This window comes from Hordeum vulgare, chromosome 5H (assembly GCF_904849725.1).
Source record: "Hordeum vulgare subsp. vulgare chromosome 5H, MorexV3_pseudomolecules_assembly, whole genome shotgun sequence".
In the NCBI taxonomy this organism is placed as follows: domain Eukaryota; kingdom Viridiplantae; phylum Streptophyta; class Magnoliopsida; order Poales; family Poaceae; genus Hordeum; species Hordeum vulgare.
Window position 1 is genome coordinate 195,161,293 of NC_058522.1, and position 24,860 is coordinate 195,186,152.

The window sequence follows — 24,860 nt, forward strand, 5'->3', positions numbered from 1 at the left end:
TTCTGCCGTGGTCGGGTTTTGAGTCTTACTCAAATTCACACCTCACAACGCAACCAAGAACTCCTTCTTTGCTGATCTATTTTGAACTCCTTCAAAACTTGTCAAGGCATGCATTTTGTTGAAACTTCTATTAAGCGTTTTCGATCTATCTCCATAGATCTTTCATGCTCAACGTTCAAGTAGCCCAATCCAGGTATTCCTTTGAAAACTCCTTTCTAAGAACCTTGTATGCTTTACAGAAATTCTACATTACTTCTGATCCACAATATGTCAACCACATATACTTATCATAAATTCTATAGTGCTCCCACTCACTTCTTTGGAAATACAAGTTTCTCATAAACCTTGTACAAACCCAAAATCTTTGATCACCTCATCAAAGTGTATATTCCAACTCCGAGATGCTTGCACCAGTCCATTGAAGGATCGCTGGAGCTTGCATACTTGCTAGTATCTTTAGGATCGACAAAACCTCCTGGTTGTATCACATACAATGTTTGCTCAAGGAAACCGTCGAGGAAACAATGTTTTGACATCCTATGTGCAATATTTCATAAATAATGCAGCAACTACTAACATAATTCTAACAGACTTTCAGCATCGCTATGAGTGAGAAAGTCTCATCATAGTCAACTGTTTGATCTTGTCAGAAACATCTTTGCAACAAGTCGAACTTTAATAGTGACTTATCACTATCATCGTCTGTCTTCCTTTTAAAGATCCATCTTTACTCAATAGTCCTATGACCATCAAGTAGTTCTTCCAAAGTCTACACTTTGTCTTATATATGGATCCTCTCTCGGATTTCATGGCTTCCAGTCATTTGTCGGAATCTGAGCCCACCATTGCTTTCTCCATAACTCGTAGGTTCACTGTTGCTCAACAACATGACCTCCAAGACAGGGTTACCGTACCACTCTGTAGTAGTACGCGACCTTGTCAACCTACGAGGCTTGTAGTAACTTGATCCGATGCTCGATGATCACCATCATCAGCTTTCACTTCAATTGGTGTAGGCGCCACAGGAACAACTTCCTGCGCCCTGCTACACACTGGTCGAAGTGATGGTTCAATAACCTCATCAAGTTCTACCACCCTCCCACTCAATTCTTTCGAGAGAAACCTTTCCTCGAGAAAGGATCCGTTTCTAGAAACAAACACTTTGCTTTCAGATCTGAGATAGGAGATGTACCCAACTGTTTTGGATATCCTATAAAGATGCATTTATCCGCTTTGGGTTCGAGCTTATCGGACTGAAAAAAATTTCACATAAGTGTCGAAGCCCCAAACTTTCAAGAAACGACAGTTTATATTTCTCTAAACCTCAGTCTATACTGTGTCATCTCAACGGAAATACGCGGTGCCCTATTTAAAGTGAATGCGGTTGTCTCTAATGCTTAACCCATAAACGATAGTGGTAATTCGATAAGGGACATCATAGCATGCACCATACCAAATAGTGTGTGGCTATGACGTTCAGACACATCATCACACTATGATGTTCTACGTGGCATGAACTGCGAAACAATTTCCACATTGTCTTAACTGCGTACCAAAACTCGTAACTCAGATATTCATTTCTATGATCATATCGTAGACTGTTTATCCTCTTGTTACGACGAACTTCACTCCGAAACAGAATTGAACTTTTCAATATTTCTGACTTGTGATTCATTAAGCAAATACTCTAGTATCTACTCAAATCGTCATTGAAGTAAGAACATAATGATATCCACTGCGTGCCTCAGCACCCATTGTACTGCATACATCAAAATGTATCACTTCCAACAAGTTACTATCTTATTTCATCTCAATGAAAACAAGGCCTTGCTCATGTGGTATGATTTGCATGTCACTAGTGATTCAAAATCAAGTGAGTATAAAGATCCATCAGCATGGAGCCTCTTCATGCAATTTATACCAACATGACTCAAGCGGCAGTGCCACAAGTAAGTGGTATACTATCATCATTACCTCGTATCTTTTGGCACCAATATCATGAACATGTGTAACACTACAATCGAGATTCAATAAACCATTGAAGGTGATTATTCAAGAAAATAGAGTAAACATTATTCTCTTTAAATGAATAATCCTATTGCAAAAAACACGATCCAATCATGTTCATGCTTAACGCAAGCACCAAATAAAAATTATTTAGGTTTAACACCAATCCCGATGGTAGAGGGAGCGTGCGACGTTTGATCATATCAACCTTGGAAACACTTCCAACACGTATCGTCACCTCGCCTTCAGCTAGTCTCCGTTTATGTCGTAGCTTTCATTTCGTGTTACTAATCACTAAGCAACCGAACCGGTATCCAATACCCTCGTGCTACTAGGAGTACTAGTAAAGTACACATCAACATCATGTACATCAAATACACTTCTTTCGACTTTTGCCAGCCTTCTTATCTACCAAGTATCTAGAGTTGCTCCGCTTCAGTGACTGTTCCCCTCATTGCTCCGCCTCAGTGACTGTTCCCCTCATTACAGAAGCACTTAGTCTCGGGTTTGGGTTTAATCTTGGGTCTCTTCATTAGTGCGGCAACTGTTTTGCTGTTTCACGAAGTATCCCTTCTAGCCCTTGCCTTTCTTGAAACTTAGTGGTTTTACAAAACATCAACTATTGATGCTCCTTCTTGATTTCTACTTTCGTAGTGTCAAACATCGTGAATCGCTCAAGGATCATTGTATCTATCCTTGATATGTTATAGTTCATCTCGAAGCTCTCACAGCTTGGTGGCAGTGACTTTGGAGAACCATCACTATCTCATCTGGAAGATTAACTCCCACTTGATTCAAGTGATTGTCGTACTCAGACAATCTGAGCACACGCTCAACGATTGAGCTTTTCTCCTTTACTTTGTGGACAAAGAATCTTGTCGGACGTCTCGTACTTCTCAACAAGGGCACGAGCATGAAATCACAATTTCATCTCCTTAGAACATCACTTATGTTCCGTGACGTTTCAAAACGTCTTCGGTGCCTTGCTTCTAAGCCATTAAGTATTTTGCACTGAACTATCGTGTAGTCATCAGAAACGTGTATGTCGGATATTCACAGCATCCACAGACGACGCTCGAGGTGCAGCACACCGAGTGGTGCATTAAGGATATAAGCCTTCTGCGCAGCAACGAGGACAATCCCCTTCAAAGTTTGCTACTATCAACTTTCAATTAAATTTTCTCTAGGATCATATAAAAACAGTAGCGCTATAGCGCAAGCTACATCTTAATTCGCAAAGACCATTAGACTATGTTCATGACAATTAGTTCAATTAATCATATTACTTAAGAACTCCCACTCAAAAAGTACATCTCTCTAGTCATTTGAGTGGTACATGATCCAAATCCACTATCTCAAGTCCGATCATCACGTGAGTCGAGAATAGTTTCAGTGGTAAGCATCTCTATACTAATCATATCAACTATACAATTCATGCTCGACCTTTCGGTCTCATGTGTTCCGAGGCCATGTCTCCACATGCTAGGCTCGTCAAGCTTAACCCGAGTGTTCCGCGTGTGCAACTGTTTTGCACACGTTGTATGTGAACGTTGAGTCTATCACACCCGATCATCACGTGGTGTCTCGAAACGAAGAACTGTCGCAACGGTGCACAGTCGGGGAGAACACAATTTTGTCTTGAAATTTTAGTGAGAGATCACCTCAGAATGCTACCGTCATTCTAAGCAAGATAAGGTGCAAAAAGGATTAACATCACATGCAATTCATAAGTGACATGATATGGCCATCATCATGCGCTTCTTGATCTCCATCACCGAAGCACCGGCACGATCTTCTTGTCACCGGCGTCACACCATGATCTCCATCATCATGATCTCCATCAACGTGTCGCCACCGGGGTTGTCGTGCTACTCATGCTATTACTACTAAAGCTACGTCCTAGCAATATAGTAAACGCATCTGCAAGCACAAACGTTAGTTTAAAGACAACCCTATGGCTCTTGTCGGTTGCCGTACCATCGACGTGCAAGTCGATATTAACTATTACAACATGATCATCTCATACATCCAATATATCACATCACATCGTTGTCCATATCACATCACAAGCATACCCTGCAAAACCGAGTTAGACGTCCTCTAATTTTGTTGTTGCATGTTTTACGTGGTGACCATGGGTATCTAGTAGGATCGCATCTTACTTACGCAAACACCACAACAGAGATATATGAATTGCTATTTAACCTCATCCGAGGACCTCCTCGGTCAATTCCGATTCAACTAAAGTTGGAGAAACTGACACCCGCCAGTCATCTTTGAGCAACGGAGTTACTCGTAGCGATGAAACCAGTCTCTCGTAAGCGTACAAGTAATGTCGGTCCGAGCCGCTTCGATCCAACAATACCGCGGAATCAAGAAAAGACTAAGGAGGGTAGCAAAACGCACATCACCGCCCACAAAAACTTTTGTGTTCTACTCGAGAAGAAATCTACGCATGAACCTAGCTCATGATGCCACTGTTGGGGAACGTCGCATGGGAAACAAAAAATTTCCTACGCGCACGAAGACCTATCGTGGTGATGTCCATCTACAAGAGGGGATGTTCGATCTACGTACCCTTGTAGACCGTATAGAAGAAGCGTTAGTGAACGCGGTTGATGTAGTGGAACATCCTCACGTCCCTCGATCCGCCCCGCGAACCGTCCCGCGATCAGTCCCACGATCTAGTGCCGAACGGACGGCGCCTCCGCGTTCAGCACACGTATAGCTCGACGATGATCTCGGCCTTCTTGATCTAGCAAGAGAGACGGAGAGGTAGAAGAGTTCTCCGGCAGCGTGACGGTGCTCCGGAGGTTGGTGATGATCTCGTCTCGGCAGGGCTCCGCCCGAGCTCCGCAGAAACGCGATCTAGAGGTAAAACCGTGGAGATATGTGGTCGTGCTGTCGTGGCAAAGTTGTCTCAAATCAGCCCTAAAACCTCCGTATATATAGGGGGAAGAGGGGGAGCCTTGCTTTGGGGCTCAAGAGGCCCCAAGGGGGTGGGCCGAGCCAAGGGGGGAAGGTCTCCCCTTCCAAACCGAATCCAACTTGGTTTGGAAGGTGGAGTCCTTCTTCCCTTTCCCACCTCCACCTTTTTTTTCTTTTCTCTTTGATTTTCTTCCTATGGCGCATAGGGCCTTCTTGGGCTGTCCCACCAGCCCACTAAGGGCTGGTGCGCCACCCCCAAGGCCTATGGGTTTCCCCGGGGTGGGTTGCCCCCCCCCCCCCCGGTGAACACCCGGAACCCATTCGTCATTCCCAGTACATTCCCGTTATCAAGTAACAACACTTGCCTATGGCTAGGAAACCTTGGCCATCTTTGATCAACGAGCTAGTCAACTAGAGGCTTACTAGGGACAGTGTTTTGTCTATGTATCCACACAAGTATTGTGTTTCCAATCAATACAATTATAGCATGGATAATAAGCGATTATCATGAACAAAGAAATATAATAATAACTAATTTATTATTGCCTCTAGGGCATATTTCCAAAAAGAATTCACTTCTACTACTTGTATCGGGTTATCGAGACCATGGATCTCTTCGATAGGTGGTAAATTTTTTACATCTTCAGATCTAATGCCTTTCTCTTGCATAGCTTTCTTGGCTTCTTGCATATCTTCGGGACTGAGGAATAGAATACCTCTTTTCTTTGGAGTTGGCTTAGGAGGTGGTTCGGGAATAGTCCAAGCATTATCGTTGATCAAGATGTTATTCAGTAGAGTCTTAGCTTTTCCACAATTCATTCCCTAAAAACACAACCGGCACAATTATCTAGGTGGTCTCTAGAGGCATCGGTAAGTCCGTTATAGAGGATATTAAGTATCTCGTTCTTCTTAAGAGGGTGATCAGGCAAAGCATTCTGTAGCTGGACGAGCCTCCCCCAAGTTTGTGGGAGACTCTCTTCTTAGAGTTGAGCAAAGTTGTATATTTCCTACACGGCAGCTTGTTTCTCATGGACAGGGAAATATTTCTCATAGAAGTAATAGACCATGTCCTGGGGACTACTCACACATCCAGGAGCAAGAGAAGTGAACCAGGCTTTAGCATCATCCTTTAGAGAGAAAGGAAACAACTTAAGGATATAGTAATGGCGGATCTTCTCCTCATTAGTGAAAAGGGTGGCCATATCGTGTAGTTTAGCAAGATGGGCTACGACCATATTAGACTCATAACCGTGAAAAGGATCAGATTCGACTATAGAGATTATCTCAGGATCGACACAGAATTCATAATCCTTATCAGTGATAAAGATACGTGAAGTGGCAAACTTCGGGTCGTATTTCATCCTAGCTTTTAGAGATTTTTCCTTCCACTTGAGAAGTAATTTCTCAGCATCATAGGCATCCTTACACGCAAGAAAATCCTCAGCTATCTCTCCCTCCATAATGTAACCCTCAGGTATATCACGCAATTCATATCTAGGAGAGCTAGATCTAGAAGGAGCAAAAGCAGGTTCTATCTCAATAGTATCGGCAGTTTCAGAAGCATCACGAGCATTGATAGTAACTCTAGCAAGATAAGCATCAAGGAATACCCCTAGTGGAACATCAGACATAGTAGTATCTCTAGCAGTATCAAGCATAGCATCATCAGGCAAAATAGCATCTCTAGGAGTATCAGGCAAAGCAGTATCAGACATAGCATCTCTAGCAGTATCACGCAAAGCAGTATCAGGCATAGCATCTCTAGCAGTATCACGCAAAGTAGTATCAGGCATAGCATCTCTAGCATCATCAGGCATAGCATCTCTAGCAGTATCAGGCATAGCATCATAAGCATCATCAAGCACAGACGACATATCAAGATTTCTAGCAGGAGGTGATGTCGCAAACTTACTCATAACTGAAGGTGAATCAAGTGCAGAGCTAGATGGCAGTTCCTTACCTCCCCTCGTAGTTGAGGGCAAGACTTTGGTTTTCGGATCTTTCAGATTCTTCATAGTGATCAGCGGATATAAATCCCAAGTGACTCAGAGAATATAGCAATACCTCCCCGGCAACGGCGCCAGAAAAATGCTGGCTGGCACTCTGTGGCAATAGCTAGACGAATGTTGATTCTGTGACAGCAGACCTTACCCGGAAACGGCGCCAGAAAAATGCTGACTGGCACTCTTTGGCAATAGCTAGACAAAAGTTGATTCTATGACAGCAAACCTTCCCCTACAAATGAACTAGAAGAATGCTGCTAGCACTCTCCGGCAATCGAAACTAGAAGAATGTTGTTCATGGCCCACCAGCGCGTGGGATCGCAATAGTTTTCGAGGGTAGAGTATTTGACCCAAATTTGTTGATCGCCTATAGGAGGTGAGAGGATACTCTCAAGTATTAGCAACTGAATGTGTCAGACTCAACCACACCCGAAAGATTAGTATCTGCAAGCAAAGTAGTAACAGCAAAGTAGTATGATAACAACGGTGTTAGAAACGATATGTTGACGATAGACTATTCCTAACGGTTGTATCAATGGCGCCAAGTTGCCCGTTGACGGAAATTGTCTTTTCCCGTCAACGTCGAGCGAATCAAGATTGTAGCAGGTAGCAGCAGTGTAACGAGTAATAGCAGTGGCAAGGAACAACAGTTGTGACAGCAGTAGCAAGTAGCAACCGTAGCAAGTAACAGCAGTAGCAATAGTAGCAGCAAAGCAAAACAGTAACAACAGTAGAGCAAGACAAGTAACAGCAGCAGTAAGACAAACTCGTAGGCAATGGTTCGGTGACTTGTTTGGATGATATTCATCATGCAACAGTTATAACACGGAGAGATATGTGGCTAGCTCCCGTTCGTCAATGTGATGTAGGCATGCATTCCGTGTGTCATCATACGTGCTTAGGGAAAAGAACTTGCATGACATCTATTGTCCATCCCTCCCGTGGCAGCGGGGTCCAAAAGGAAACTACGGGATATTAAGGTTCTCCTTTTAATAAAGAACTGGACCAATGCATTAGCACTAGGTGAACACATGAACTCCTCAAACTATGGTCATCACCGGGAGTGGTTCCGGTTATTGTCACTCCAGGGTTGCCAGATCATAACACATAGTAGGTAACTACAACTTGCAAGATCGGATCTAAAACAGACATATATTGTTGACAACATAATAATTTCAGATCTGAAATCATGGCACTCGGGCCCTAGTGACAAGCATTAAGCATGTCAAAGTAGTAGCAACATCAATCTCGGAACATAGTGGATACTAGGGATCAATCCCCGTCAAAACTAACTCGATGACATGATAGATCTCATCCTACTCATCACTGCCCAGCGAGCCTATGAATAGATTACTCACGAATGATGAAAAGCTTCATGGAATTGGAGAGGGAAGAAAGTTGATGATGACGATGTCGAAGATTTCCCCTCTCCGGAGCCCAAAACGGACTCCAGATCTGCCCTCCAGATGAAGAACAGGTTGTGTCGGCGCCTCCGTACCGCAAACGTGACAAAATATTCTCTCTTTATTTTTTCTGGGACAAAAGTGAACTTATAGAGCTGAGATTGGGGGCGGCAGAGCCTTGTGGGCCCCATAAGCTTGCCCACCGCCACCAGGGGGGTGGTGGCGGCTATAGGGCTTGTGGCCCACTGGCCCACCCCCTCAGGTGGATCTTTGTGCATATATTTTCCATATTTTCCAAAAATATTCCCCGTAAATTGTCAGGACATTTGGAGGACTTTCATTTCTGCACAAAAAACAACACCAAGGCAATTCTGCTGAAAACAGCGTCAGTCCAGGTTAGTTCCATTCAAATCATGCAAATTAGAGTCCAAAACAAGAGCAAAAGAGTTTGGAAAAGTAGATACGATGGAGACGTATGAGTGAACACCGCGGACACCGAAGACTACGTGGTCCTAGCTACACCTTAACATGCCTGCCACCGAAGACCACGCAGCCTTGGCCGCGGCCAACGCTCCGGTCGTCGCAACCCATGAGATCGGCCCCTGTGAAAGTGGAAAGGAGGGTCGATTTTCACTCAAGCTACCTCCAATGTCTTTGGCGCCTCCCTCAGTGCCGCCCGTGCCAAAATAGGCTGCGGTCGAGGGATCGGCAATAATGGAGGAGATCCTAGCCGACTCCTTCATTGCTGATGAGCACCACACCTGAACGTCTGTGTTGTTGTTGAGTAGTCAGTCCGTTAACAGCGGACTGAATGAAGCCTTTACTGGCTTATTGACAGGTTTTAAGGTAAACCACTCATTTGTCAATATTGTTTTATATATTTTAAATATACTTTTACTGGTATGACAGCCCCCGGGCCAGGGGAGTTTGAAAAGGTAACCAGTGGCTCAAATAAATATACAAAAAATTATCCGAAGACTTTGCTTAGAATACTTGTTTTAAGAAACTTGACCAAGCAAGTTGAGCTGAGTAGGCTGAAACCGCGTTGACAGATTGTGCACTTTGTAGGCATTGTCATCGGCTTCCAATGCTAACGCGTTGTAAATAGCCGAACTAAATTGGAAACTACAAGTGTCCGATGAGGAGCTTGACCTCCTCAATGGTTAGTGTGATGAGAAGCAGGGCGGATTCGTATGGGAGTACTCATTTTTTGTTATATCTGATAGAATGGCCTGTCCATGCCATCTTACCTTTGTCATTTTATCTTTGATTAGCAGCTCAAGACGAAGAACGTGAGAAGTTTCGGGCCGAGGTGAAGAGGGCCAAACAAGAGGTCGTTTCCTACAAGGCGATAGCCGAACAGGAGGCTACCGAGCTGGACGCCCTTAAGACCGTTAACAAGCTATATGAGGCCAGGGTGACGATGGTCCAACAAGAATTAGAGGAGGCGAGCTCAAAGTGCGAGGCCTTTGAGCAAAAAACAAAGATCACGCGGCCGAGCAGACAAAGCTATTTGTTGAGCTCCAACTAGAGCGGGTGAAAAGGAGGTTCTATGAAGAAGAGGTGCGCCAAGTCAAGCTTATGGCAACCGATAAGCCATACTTACTATAGTGTGTCTTTGGTGGGAACCGATTTGCCTTTCCTACACAGATATGGCATTCGGCAGGCGCCTTCACCAACCCCCCGCAGAGTATGGAAGATGCAACCAAGTACTTTGCGGCTCACGACGGGGATGCTGAGCAACGGCTATTATGGGCTCAGTTTGAGACCCCTAAGGCTAACACCAGTCTGAGCTACCAAAATGAAGCAACTCCTTGAACAACACAGGATGGCTGAGCCGGCTATGAAGGACCTGTGTGTTTGGTTGTGGCCTACCGAACCCTTGTCGAATAGCTACTTCGCCCTAGTGCAGAAGTTGATCGAAGCCGCACCGCGGATTGAAGCCCTACAATGCTCAACATGTATAGAGGGGGATCAGATGTCCTTTGCACGGATGATGGTGCACTTCCCGAGGGTAAGGCCGCTGAAGATGGCTACTGATCCACCGCCCGCCAGAAAGGAGCACAAGCGCCTCGAGATGTACTTCTCTTCTACCATAGAGGGTGCTCAGGCGATCGAATCTCAATGCTCGAAGGATGTACCATTAGAATAAATATACGTTGATGTAACCAAGAACAATCTGCTTTAGGAAATTCATGTCCTAAGTTGAGTATGCTTTATATTGTTTTCATTTCTGTTGTGGCTGTTTTAATATAAAAGTTGCCAATCGTCGACTTCAACCCCCATGTAGATACTACTTGGGGTGTTTCATCGTCCGCACACAGCCCTTACCCGATTTAGTCAGTGTGTGAAGGTGGTAGTGTAGGACGGAAACGAGGCAATTGGACTACGAGGCTTTGTCGCTTTCACTTGGCATTAGGAGCTCCCACCCCTTGTTGTAGTAATCGAAAAAACAAAAGATTGGAATGACTACCGCGGGGTCTGTTTAATTGCAAACCCGTCCGTGTGACACGGAATAGTCTCTATTGACTATGTAAATAATCTCGGATTGCAGACCAGTTATCGCCCATTATGACGGTTAGTCTTCGGCTTTCTCCACTAAGGTATTCCAAAACTAGATAAGTTGGGAATACAATAATAGTGGTTTTCCCTTTACCCCTTTAGCCGAACTAGCGGAAGTAAGGGGGTAAGCATAGGAGCGGGGCAATCCAACTGTAGAACCAAGACATAATTCAGAATCAATGCATATAATGCAAAATCCCAAGAAACCGAACACATGTGTAAAAATAAAGAGTGACGGTGTAGTGCTCGGGGCGGTGAATGTATCCCAACCCCCGGTTTAGTAGCTGGTCGCACTTTTTTAGTAGTTATGAAATAAATTTGTCGTGTTCGCGCCACGCAGTAGGGAAACATGCATAAAAAAATAAGCACATTAAAAGGGGAAGTAAAGCATGTGTGAAAGATATGAGCGAGGAATTTTTATAATTCTCGGCACCAAGACTGCTGTGTACAGGAAAGTATCGAAACTAAGCAACACCTACCATGCAGCCTTTTTTGCGAGTGACTTGATGTACACCTGGCTCCTGGCTCCATTAATTCTCTGAAACATTGAAGGGGGTGGTTCGGTCCTTAAAATGTTGTTGCAAATGGCAGATGGGCTTTCAATAGAGTAGCCTTGAGAAGCTGTCAATGGCATAGAGCTTGATGCTTGGGATTTTCTTTACGGTATCCCTGAAGTGTTCGGGAAAAGGTTGGTGCCATAGTTTGGTCTGGCCAAGCATATGGTACTTGTTCGAAGGCTCTCAAATCATCCCAAGTTATTCGAAGAATGCAATTGTGTAGGTGAGGGGCATACCTTGAAGGTGTTTGGGGCATGTTTTGGGAGGGGTAACCCTATGTATTCGGAGCCAAGGAACTCTCTGGAGGACATGATTGAGATCGGGATTGCTTACCTGTGTGTCGCGACTTGATCGTCTTGTGACTCGTCATTTCGCCATCGTGTTTGCCTTTGGCCGCTAAGGCTGCGGTGTGTTCTTCGGTTCGGAGAGATCGTTCTGTATTGCCGTTGGCGGTGATGACTCCTCAGGGTCCGGGCATCTTGAGCTTGAGATAGGCATAGTGAGGCACTGCATTGAATCGGGCGAAGGCGGTGTGACCGAGCAGTGCGTGGTACCCGCTTTGGAAGGGGACAACATTGAAGATCAAGTCTTCCCTATGGAAGTTATTAGGTGACACAAACACGACTTCCAGTGTTATGGTACAAGAGCAGCGGGCTTCAACGCCTGGAATCACTCCTTTAAAGGTAGTGTTGCTTGGTTTTATTCTGGATGGGTCAATGCCCATCTTTTTCACCGTATCTGCATAAATCAGATTAAGGCTACTTCGTCCGTCCATGAGGACTTTGGTGAGGTGGTAACCATCTATGATGGGATTGAGGACAAGGGCGGCCAACCCACCGTGACAGATACTGGTCTGATGATCCATGCAGTCGAATGTGATCGGGCAAGCCCACCATGGATTATACTTTGGAGCTATAGGTCCTACGACCTAGGCTTCTTAGAGGGCTCGCTTCTGCTCCTTCTTGGGTATGTGAGTCATGTAAATCATGTTTACGGTTTTAACCTCGGGACGGAACTGTTTTTGGTCCATGTTGTTCAGGCCATGGGGCTCCTCGTCGTCTTTGCTTCGAGGGCTCCAGCCTTGTTCTTCGGTTGCTGCTTTGCCGGCATTCTTGAATACCCAACAATTATGGTTGGTGTGAGTGGCTGGCTTATCTTGGGTGTCGTGGATTTGACAGGGTCGTTCCATAGTTTTTCCCATTAGGTTGGCCCGTCTTTATTCCCTTTGAAAGGTTTCTTCCGCTGTCCTGGCTTGAAGCTGGGAACCCATCATTTACTGTTGTGTCTTCGGCATTGCCAGCGCGGAGGCAACACTTGTTCTTGTTTTTCCTCGACTTCCTATTTTCATCACAAACCTCATAGGTTCCAGGGTCGTCCGTGTTCTGGCTACGCCGAGCTAGCCGGTTGTCCTCGCGCGCTCAAAAGTGGGTCATGAGGGAAGTGAGGGCGTACATTGTCCTCGGCCTGTCCTGTCCAAGCTGGTGATCCAACCACTCATCTCGAATGTTTTGCCTTAAAGAAGATATTGCTTCGGCATCCGAGCAATCCACAATATGGTTCTTCTTTGTTAAGTACCGGTTCCAGAACTCTCTGGATGACTCGCCCGTGTTTTGGACGACATTTCTTAGGTCGGAGGAAACCGGGGGCTGGAGATAAGTCCCTTGGAAATTGGACATTTAGGCGTCCTCGAGGTCTTCCCAGCTTTTGATCGAGTCCTCGGGTAGACTGTTTAACCATTGCCATGATGGCCCTTTCAATTTGAGGGGTAAGTATTTTATGGCATGTAGATCATCTCTGCTCGCCATATGAATGTGGAGAAAGAACTCTTCTATCCACAGAACGGGATCTGTAGTTCTGTCATATTGCTCTATGTTGACGGGTTTGAATCCCTCTAGAAATTGGTGTTGCATCACTTCGTCTGTGAAGCATAGTGGGTGTGCGACGTATCTAGTCCAGGCTACCGTGTGCCGAAGGTCGGCTTTTGGTTGAGTCTGATATGATTCCAGTCTCTAGCGTAGTAGGAGACCCGAGATGGCTCTCCATCCCATCTAGTGGGGGAGTACCTTCTGGACGTGTAAACGGATCCATTGCGACCTATCTTGTTATCCATGTTGTATCGCAGGTCGTGTCTACCACGAGGGTATACTTTATTCTTCCCCTTTCCCGAGGAGGCCTGGGATAGTATTCAGCGTCCGACGCCACCCCGTCGTGCCCTCGGGGCAGGCGGTGAGGTTGGTTGTAATGTATGCACTTGGGGGATGCAGGCTTTGGGGCCTCGTCATCGAATTGTGGCAGCAGTCAACGATGGGGGTAACTTTTCTTCTGATCCGGCCATCCAGGGTCGTGTTCTTCTTCGACGGCTAGTACCTTGGTCCACCAACTGTTTATAGTGTCTTGTTCAGCCTGGAGTTGACGCTCCTTCGCCTTTAAACTTTGAGCGGTAGTTATGAGTAGCTACCGAAACACTTCGTGACCTCCAAGGTCATCGGGAACTACGAAGTCTTCATCCTCCGGGTTGTTGTCGACGTGGGGGGGGGGTTATCATAATAATCTGACTTGCTAATGTTGTTGGGGTCGTCCTGCTCCTCGGTCTTGTGCACATCATCTTGTGGATGTTCTGGAATTCTGAGGTTACCGAGGTCCTTTGGGGTTTTATTTTCCTTAGTGCCTTGTATAGAGATTTTTCCCTTGTTCACCTTAGCACGCTTACGCTCCTTTCTGCGCTTTGAATTATCCTCCCCGGATTTGTCGTCCTTTGTTCGGGGGTGGGGGGGTTGGGGGGGAGGTCCCCGTTGTTACCAGGTGTCTCCACCATGTAGACGTCATAAGTAGAGGTTGCGGCTCATCGCCCTGTATTTGTGGGAGTGGGTTCATCAGCGTCGTCATCCATGCCCTCAAGCTCCTCGGAGCTGTAGTCTAACGCGTTGGTTAAATCTTCGACGGTTTGCTACCAGGTGGGGGTGGGTGGGCCGTAGAAGTCCCCATAGTCCGACTCAAAGCCGTGCTGCGAGCGGGCCAGGCTGGTTGAGATGTGCAACGATTGGATCTAGCCGAGCATGTCGTTTAACACTGAGGGCTCATCCTGACACATCGTTGGATGGTTTTTGGAGTTAAACTCTGGGGCCTCCGTGAGGGAGGCGTGTTTGGCTAAAGCGAGTTGGTGTGATACAGGCGTGAGGGCCGGGTCCGATCTAGGGGTTGACTCTTTAGAAGAGAGGGATCTGAGGACATGGTTGAACGTAGGACCCGAAGTTAAAGCTTTGGGGGTTTTGATCTCATCGGCCGAAGCCGGGATTCTTGCGAGGACCAGATTAGTCCGCAGATGGGTTGGGAGTTCGAAATTGCCTGACCTTGTTTGTTGATCGGGGATGAAACCTCTGATTTTTCCAAGACGGACGGTAGGATCTGCATGGAGAGTAACGCTGCAGAACGAGAGAACCTTCCTGGGGACAAAGATGTCTCTGTTTCTGATTCTGTCACTGACGATTGAGCAAGCCATTGATCTTCTTAGTGATCCAGCAATTCAATTCTCAATGAAAGCACCAATGTCAGTATCAAACCGACAGATCTCGGGTAGGGGGTCCCGAACTGTGGAGCTTGGAACGATGGGTTGTAGGAAGAAGGGGGAGACATCGGTTTACCTAGGTTCGGGACCTCCTATGGAGGTAACACCCTATGTCCTGCTTGATTGTATTGATGAAGATGATTACATAGTTGATCTACCTCGAGGTCGTATATGCTAAACCCTAGATGATTCAACCTCCTCTACACGGATAGGGGTCTCTCGTTTATATAGACAGCAAGGACCCTAAGGATTACAAGTTACCGACTATAGTCGGGGATAAACGAGCCGGCCTAGTCCTTCTAAACTTGAAGTACACGCCTTTCTTCAAAACAATCCTTCCAGAGTACAGGTCTTGATAAGGCCCGATCTTCAACAGTACGGCCCAATGTGCCAACCTGGCATTGACTAACTGGCCTCCCAAGGACCCCAGAATTCTGGACTCCCTTAGAGAAGGCGAGTACGTCTTCGACGACGACAACAACAAACTTTTCCAAATACTCCATGAAGACTTTGTTCATGAGGTACATGAAGTAGGTTGAGGCATTTTTTCACCCAAATGACATGATCGTGCACATATACAGACCATACCTGGTTACAAATGCCATCTTCGGAATATTTTCGAGTCTGATCTTTAGTTGGTTGTACCGAGACCTGAGGTTAATCTTGGAGAACACTTTGGTGCCATTTAACTGAACAAACATGTCTGCAATCTTGGGGAGTGGATACTTGCTCTTTATCATGACTTCATTGAGAGAACGTTAATCAATGTATAGTCTCATAGTTCCATCCCTCTTGGACACAAATAGAAGAGGCGATCCCCAAGGGGAGGCGCTAGAACGAATAAATGCTATCCTGAGCTGCTCAGCCAATTGTCTCTTCAGCTTAGCCTTTCTTTGGACCCCATTCTATAGGGCTTCTTATAGATGGGTCTTGCTCCAGGCATTACCTTTGTAATGAGCTCGATGTCTCGGTCAGGAGGCATCCCGGGCAGTTCATCGGGAAAACGTCCGGGTACTCACATACCATTGGCACTTGGTCCAACTTAATTCCCGAAAGGCAATTAACCCGAGGGGCTTGAGCGGGGGCGGGGTTGGGAACATACTTAACTTCAACTCCCGGGCTATTGGTCATGGTAACACTCCTCTTGGCTCATCCAACAAACCTTGGTGCTTGGTCAAGGAATCCATGCCAAGGATCACATATAAGCCTTGCGACTTCCGAATGGTAAGATCTGACAGGAAGTCTACCCCGTTGATATTAATCCCAACTCCTTTACATACTATCTGAGACCTTAATACTGCACCCGGGGTTTGTACCATCACTAGACTACCCAAAGGTGTGGGCACCATATGACTTTTTTGTACAAACTTGTGAGTAACAAAAGAATGTGAAGCACCGCAATCAAACAAAAATGTTGTTGGGGTTGAGTTGACAAGGAACGTACCTAGTATAACATTCGGGTCTTCCTGGGCTTCCTCGGCGGTGACGTGGTTCACATGAGCTTTTCTATAGTTGGGCTGGTTGTGGGGAGCGGGATCCTTGGGTGGCGCTCGATGGCCTTGTACTTGATATGGCGCATTGGGGTGCGGTGCATCGGGCTTCTTGTTGGGGCACGTCCTCGAAAAGTGCCCAGGCTGACCACAACCAAAACAGGTGACTTGGCCTGAGTTGTTGTTGTTTGCACTAGTGTTGTTGGGATTATTGTGTGCCGGCCTGGGGTTGTTATACTATTGAGGCTGGTAGCTCGGATGAGGTGAAGGGGGCTTGACATGCTGAGGCTGAGAAGTTGGTTTTGCTAGGGCCGACTACCTGGGGCGATGTTTCTGGTTGCTGTAACTACCCTTGTTGATCATCTTGCGCTTGCGATTTCTTCAAGCATAAGAGCTTTGTTTACCATCTCGAAGAAGGTCCGACAATCACAGACAATGACTTGATACTGCAGGGCTTACTGGAGCCCTTCCATAAGTGTTCTATCTTGGCTGCCTCATTGTTGACATCTTGAAGTGCATACCTTGACAGAAGGTTAAACTTCTGCAGGTATTCCTTGACAGAGCCAGTTCCTTACTTCAGCGCTCGAAATTTCCATGTCTTGATTGACATAATCCCAGAAGGGATGTGAGCGGTGCAGAACCCTTGATTGAAATAAGCACAAGTGATCACACGGTCGCCTTGCATGAACTTGAACCCATCCGACCAAGCTCTGGCGGTACCTGTGAGGTCGTGAGAGGCATAAAGAACCCTCTTGCGATCCTCATTGCAGTTAACCAATGCAAGGAGGTCCTCAATGGTGCGGATCCAGCCATGAGCATGCAAAGGCTCAGCAGTTTCAGTGAAGGTTGGCAGCGAATTCCTGAGGAATTCCGACAGAGTGGAGAGGCCATTGCCATTCCTGCCCTCCTGCTGGTTGTTCACAAGGGTTTGGGCCAAATATTGCATAGAGGCAGCGTTGGCTTGGCGCTCCTCCCGGAGAACTTAGAGAAACTGAGCTATGTTCATGTTCTCCTGTAGATATGGTGGTGGGGGAATATGGCCTTGTGGACGCTCCTGGCGACCTCCAACTTGAACAGACCCACCGGACTCAGGCTGCTCGCTACCGGTGTCGGTGCTACGGTTGCCAAAACTGCTCGTGCGAGTCGCGTTCACGATCCTGTTTGGAGCAACCGAGTCAAACAACTAATATAGGCAAGCTAAGGTAACAAGAGAAAATGCGCTCCTGGGGGGGGGGTTGGTAAAGGGCAAGTGTGACAAACAAAGATCGAAAAGACCCAACACATACCATTAAAAATAAGATAGGCGATGTAGTCGCTTACATGCTGCCTAAGGCAAAAAGCGCTACTTGCATCGAAACATGAACAATAAAACAAACAATATGCACACATGGTTTCATATGAACCATTAAATGGACGTTACTTCAGATGGCTTATCTTATCCTATGGGTTCACGGGTTCAAGTGGTGGAGACGTGCAGTGCTTGGTTTCGTACTCACGCTCCTCTAGGTCTTCCTCCTCGTCATTGTCTGTACGGGCATAGTCTCCCGTCGAGGGGGTCGGGGGACGAAGAGGTTCATCCCGACGATGCTTCACCAGTGGAACAGTGAAGAGCCCACGATACTCCTTCATGCTCATGCGATGACATCGTGTGGGTGCATTTGTCGTTGGGGGCACTCTCCTCTGTATGCGATAGTTGGTCGTCCCTCGGGGGCGCCATCCTCCTTGATCTTGTCTATCTCTGCCTTGTCCTGTCGGAGTAGCTCACTAATGCGGTGAAGTTCCTCGCGGAGCCTCACAGACTCCTTTATCACGCTATGAGCTAGACTATCAGCAAAGAGGCTGCAATAGGTCTGGAATCTGAGTGGTGTTCCATCCTTCGGGGATTGGGTCAGTGTCCAGATCTCGTCAATATCATCCTTCCAGAATGGACAGTGGCGAGTAGCCAACTCATAATCCATCTCTCGAACGATGTCTCGAAGGTGGACGAGTGCCTTCCATGCAGGTGTCTCAACTGCTAGCGCCAAGGTCTCCATCGATGGTCCTTCACATAACCAAATCGTCAGGGAGTGGTTTGCCTTCACTACTGATACGTCTCCATCGTATCTATAATTTTTGATTGTTTCATGCCAATATTCTACAACTTTCATATACTTTTGATAGCTTTTTATACTATTTCTGGGACTAACATATTGATCCAGTGCCTAGTGCCAGTTCCTATTTCTTGCATGTTTTTTGTTTTGCAGAAAATCCATATCAAACAAAGTCCAAACGGGATAAAAACTTATGGAGATTTCTTTTTGTAATATATTAGAAATTTGGGAAGTGGAATAAACATAAGGTGGTGCCCGAGGAGACCACAAGTTAGAGGGGCGCGGCCCGAGGGGGCGTAGGGAGCGCCCGGCTGGCTTGTGGTCACCCCTTAAAGCGGTTGATGTCCTTCTTTGGCTGCAAGAAAGATAATGTCTGGATAAAAATCCTGTTACAATTTCAGCCCAATTGGAGTTACGGATCTCTGGGAATATAAGAAATGGTGAAACACCAGAATTTGGAAGGGAGAAAAATGCAGAAACAGAAGGAGACAGAGAGAGAGATCCAATCTCTAAGGGGATCTGCCCCTCCACTGCCATGGATGCCAAGGACTAGAGGGGAAACCCTCCTACCATCTATGGGAGCCAAGGAAGAATAAGAAGGAGGGGGCTCTCTCCCCCTCTCTCCCGATGGCACCAGAACACCGACGGGGCCATCATCGTGATGGAGATCTACACCAACAACTTCGCCATCGTCATCACCAACTCTCTCCCCCTCTGTGCAACGGTTCAACACCTCTTCTCACCACTATAATCTCTACTTAAACCTGGTGCTCAATGCTATATATTATTTCCCAATGATGTATGGCTATCCTATGATGTTTGAGTAGATCCGTTTTGTCCTATGGGTTGGTTGATGATCATGATTGGTTTGAGTTGCATGTTTTATTATTTGTGATGTCCTATGGTGCTCTCCGTGTCACGCAAGCGTGAGGGATCGCCGTTGTAGGGTGTTGCAATGTGTTCATGATTTTCCTATGGTGGGTTGCTTGAGTGACAGAAGCATAAACCCGAGTAGGTGGGTTGTTGCATATGGGAGTAAAGAGGACTTGATACCTTATAATGATATGGTTGGGTTTTACCTTAATGATCTTTAGTAGTTGCGGATGCTTGCTAGAGTTCCAATCATAAGTGCATATGGTCCAAGTAGAGAAAGTATGTTAGCTTATGCCTCTCCCTCATATAAAATTGTAATAATGATTACCCGTCTAGTTACCAATTGCCTAGGGACAAATAACCTTCTTGTGACAAAAATGTCGCTACAAAGACCAACTTAGTTGTTTCTTTATCTTAGCAGCCCATAGTTTTTATTTACGTGTCCTTTATTTTCTTTCAAACCTATCCTATCACGCCTACAAAGTACTTCTAGTATCATACTTGTTCTAGGTAAAGCGAACATTAAGCGTGGGTAGAGTTGTATCGGTGGTCGATAGAACTTGAGGGAATATTTGTTCTACCTTTAGCTCCTCATTGGGTTCGACACTCTTACTTATCGAGAAAGGCTACAATTGATCCATTATACTTGTGGGTTATCAAGACCTTTTTCTGGCGCCGTTGCCGGGGAGCAATAGCGTGGGGTGAATATTCTCGTGTGTGCTTGTTTGCTTTATCACTAAGTAGATTTTATTTTCTATTTAAGTTGTTCTCTATATTTATTTATGGGTAGGAAACGCAAAATACCAAAAAAATTAGATGTACTTGGTGCTCCAAAAGTTGAGGAACCAGTAGTGTTCCATACCACCGAAGAATATTATTTCGGTCATCTTTGATCCATTTGTGCTCGTGCCGAAACCTCAGCTAGCTTAGTTGATGGCAAATCATTAACTGAGCATGCTTATTATGTGCGACACCGCTTACCTCAAAAAGGGAAACTTTTATGGGATCATATTAATGCTTTGCAATGCTATGCCTGGAATTTATGCAAAATTTATTATTTTACTTCTTGTTCTGAAGACCCTAAGAAACATCTTCCCTATCAATGTGAGTTTAAGGATAATGGAATCGTATCTTCTTATGCCAAGGGTGTTTATAATTACTATGATATTGAGCAAAATGAAGAATTTGTTGCTTTTAAGGGTGCCTATGAAATTGCTTCTTTGATTGAAAAGTATGACGCTACTCTTTACAAATCTTAAAGTTTTGCCATACTTAAATATTGCTATGAAAACTATGCTTCTAATGCTTATGTTAAGCCATATATTGAGGACTCCTTCGCCGTCCAAGAGGAGACTAACATTTTGCAGGAATCTATGGAAGAATAAATTGATGACACTATGAGCTCATTGGATGAAAAAGATGAGGAGGAGAGCGAAGAACAAAAGGAGGAAGAGCGGATTAGCTACCCATGCCCACCTTCTAATGAGAGTAACTCTTCAACTCATACATTGTTTAATTTCTCGTCATGCTTAATTAATAATGAATTCTATGATAATTTATATTATCCCTTAGATTCATTTGAAATATCCCTTTTTGATGAACTTGATGCTTGTTTTGCTTGTGGCCATGATGGCAATATGAGTGATGATTATGGAGATGAACTTGCTATAGTTCCTTATGTTAAGAATGAAATTGTTTCTATTGCACCCACACATGACAGTCCTATTACATTTTTGAATTCTCCCAACTACACTATATTGGAGAAGTTTGCATTTACTAAGGATTATATAGATGTGTTGCCTTTTACTATTACACATGATGATTTTGATACACATAATATGCATGTGCTTTCTGCTCCTACTTGCAATTATTATCAGAGAGGAACTACATCTCCGCCTCTTTATGTTTCCAATACGGTGAAATTGCAAGAAATTATTTATACTTTGCATTGGCCTTTACTTTGTGTGCATGAATTGTTCTTTTATGACATGCCAATGCATAGGAAGAGAGTTGGACTACGTTGTTGTGTGATATATGTTACTTTGTGCTCACTACTAAATTACAAATCATTGTTAATTAAAATTGGCTTTGATATACCTTGGGATCCAGGTGGATCATTTACTTCAGCACTTTATGCCTAGCTTAATGGATCTGAAGAAAGCGCTTCTAGGGAGTGATGACGAGATGATGTATATACTTCTCGCCCCTCGTTGGATACCCCAAGTGGAAGGTGGAGATGTAGTCAGCAGCAAATTTCCCTTACACGGAGACTGTAAGGTTTATCGAACCAGGAGGACTCCTAGGCTCAACGAGTAGGTGTATTCCACCCTGGCGCTAGCAGAAGACATGGACCTGCACACACAACAAATAACTTTGCTCCCAACGAGTACAGAGGGGTTGTCAATCTCTCCGGCCTTGTAGTTTGCAAAGGATCAAAATACAAGCGGGAAGGTAATAGTGATTGCAACTAAAAGTAGATGAAAGCATTAATGATGGAGGTGTAAACAATGATGGTGATATGGACCGGAGTCACATGATGTTCACTAGTGATGTCTCTCTCCCAAAAGACGATAAACAACTATGCTTGGGTAAACAAATCATAGTTGGGCAATTGACAGAATCATGATCGCACCGAAATGCAAATTATGCTCCTTGATAGTTAGAGGTTCAATAGTAATGGGCAGTACGCCAAGACAAGTAGACCGTTTATTCATCAGCATCTACTTACTAATCATCCACCTTGAGATATATATCCAGAACATCTCTTCGGTATTAAGTTGCGGGCCCCACCCAAAGTGTAAACACAAAGCAATGAACAACTGCATTAACGAACTATGCGTAAGGTAAACAATCCTTGCAACCATGGTGACAAGCACCATTGTTTTCTCCCTGGTGGCAACAAGCACATCCCCTAGTCTCATGTTTCTGTCACTCAAGCTAGACATTGAGGGGCTTGAACCCACAATCATTCATAATGCTCCCTCTTGGAGTTACAATCTATTACTTGGCCAAAGCAATAAAAAGCAACGGAGAACATGCACGAATCACTAAGGAACATAATATAAAAGGATAATCAAATATATAACCCATAACAATCTGAACATAATCTCATAATCCATTGGATCCCAACAAACCGAGCATAGCAATAGCAAGAGTATTACATAGATTCCTTGAACATGTAGGGAAGCTCACAAGGACTAACCGTTGAAGCACAAGATTGGAGAGAATACATCACATAGCTACTAGTCATGGACTCATGGTCCAAGGAGGACTACTCACGGCACGTCTGGGAAGCATCCATGGCGGTGGAGAAGCTCCTGGAGGTCAATCCTCCCTCCTGCAGGGTGCCGGTAAGAGTTCTCCTGACGCTCCTGATCTTGGAAGCGTCGTAGCTGCGGAACGATGGAGAAATTCGCGATTCTAGAAATTCTATGAGGGTTTCTTCTCAGGACTCTAAATATAGACCAATGGAGGGCACCGGAGGAGGTGGTACCCACCCAGGCGACCTCCTGGCGCGGCCTAGGGCCTGGCCGCGCCAGCAGACCGCCTCGAAGGCCCCTGCCCCCCCCCCCCCTGTGGCCCTCTTTCGGTGATCCAGAAGCTTCTGTTTCGCTAATTTTTTACATATTTTTTCTGGATTTTTCGGGCGTCGGAAAATTGGGTAAAAGCGCCTGCAAAATAGACATCAACAGACAAAAACTGGCACTTGGTGCACTGAGTTAGTAGGTTAGTTCAAATATGTGTAAAATGTTATAAAAGTGTAGCAAAACATATAACAATGTCACCAAAAAGATCATGGAACAAGCAAAAATTGTAGATACGTTTGGGACGTATCAACATCCCGAAGCATAACTTCTACTCGTCCTCGAGTAGATAAATGATAACACAATAATTTCTATGGTGACATGCTAACACACATATAATAACTTCAAAGTAAAGCAAGTGAAATATGCAATTAAAGTCAAGACAATAACAAGCAAGAGTTTATATTTAGTATTGGATTTAGCAAAGTAAGAACATAAAGGTGCAAGATCTCTCGCTGTTCGTGACTCTAATGTCTCCAAATGGTGTTTGCGTGCAAGAAGTGGGAGATGGGTTGAGAATATCAAATATATTTTTTAATTGATAACTCAATCTACTAAACCTCACACTTAGTCTCCTTCAGAATCTTATTTTGACTCATCCCCAGACCACTAGTCAGGCACAAGTCAAAATGATCCTCTCCCTTTCGATTTTGAGAACTCATGCAATGGATGAGCGTAAGCAAGATATGTTAGCACTTAGGATGGAAAATAGAATAATGATGGGGAAGGAAGACAAAAAGGTGTGAAAGGCTCACATGAATGGGGACAACCATACGCGAGAGAAAGGAAATGATAGATATGATGTGAGGAGTAGGGATTGCCATGTAACGGATGCACATATGAGCTAAGGTAAGCTCTCCAATGGAACTAGTGGTGGTGAATCCAACTTGTTTGCTCATGAAGACCTAGAGCTCATTTGAGGAGGCTCATCATTGGAATATGCAAACCAAGTTCTATAGTGTAAGGGTCCCCACATAGTTATGCATGAATGATAATATCTATGTAGTACCAATATAGCAATGGAGTACGAGTGTGGATCTTTCAAAACGAATAGTAGTCTTGCCCCCTTCTCTATTTTTATTTCTTTTTCTTTTTCTCCTTTTTATTTTATTTTTTGTGGCCTCTTTGGCCCTTTCTTTTTATCTCTGATTTGTCCTCTTTGGGATCTTTTGTTTTGTCCTCTTTGGGATCTTTTCCTCTGTTAAGGGAAACACTTTATGTTCTACATGAATAAAAAGAAAATTCATCACACTTTATAAGAAGTACTCAACATAAAGACAAGTGAAAACTACCATGATGTATGCAAATGTATGCCTCTGCCAGTGTAGCAGGATATGCAATGATACTAGCGCGTCATGTAGCAATAATAAGGGCAAGGCCCAACTAGCATGCGGCTCTATGATGAAGCAAGAGCATGTATGACATGAAGATCAAGTCATTAGATGGTGGATGTTGCATGGCAATGTATCTCCGAAAGGCTATGGAAATGCCTTAATAGGTAGGTATGGTGGCTGTTTTGAGGAAAGATATAATGAGGTTTATGTATGACAGAGCATATCATGTCATGGGTTTGGATGCACCGGCGGAGTTTGCACCAATTCTCAATGTGGGAAAGGGCAATGCACGGTACCGAAGAGGCTAGCGAAATATGGATGGTGGAAGTGCCAACAATCGAATACTCACACTAGTTCGGAGAACTCATACACTTATTATCGGCAACTCTCTATCTAGTTAGGAAATTCACAAAGAGACAAGTACCCCGAGGAGAAGTGTTTGCGGGTTTGGTTCTCCTTGTGCA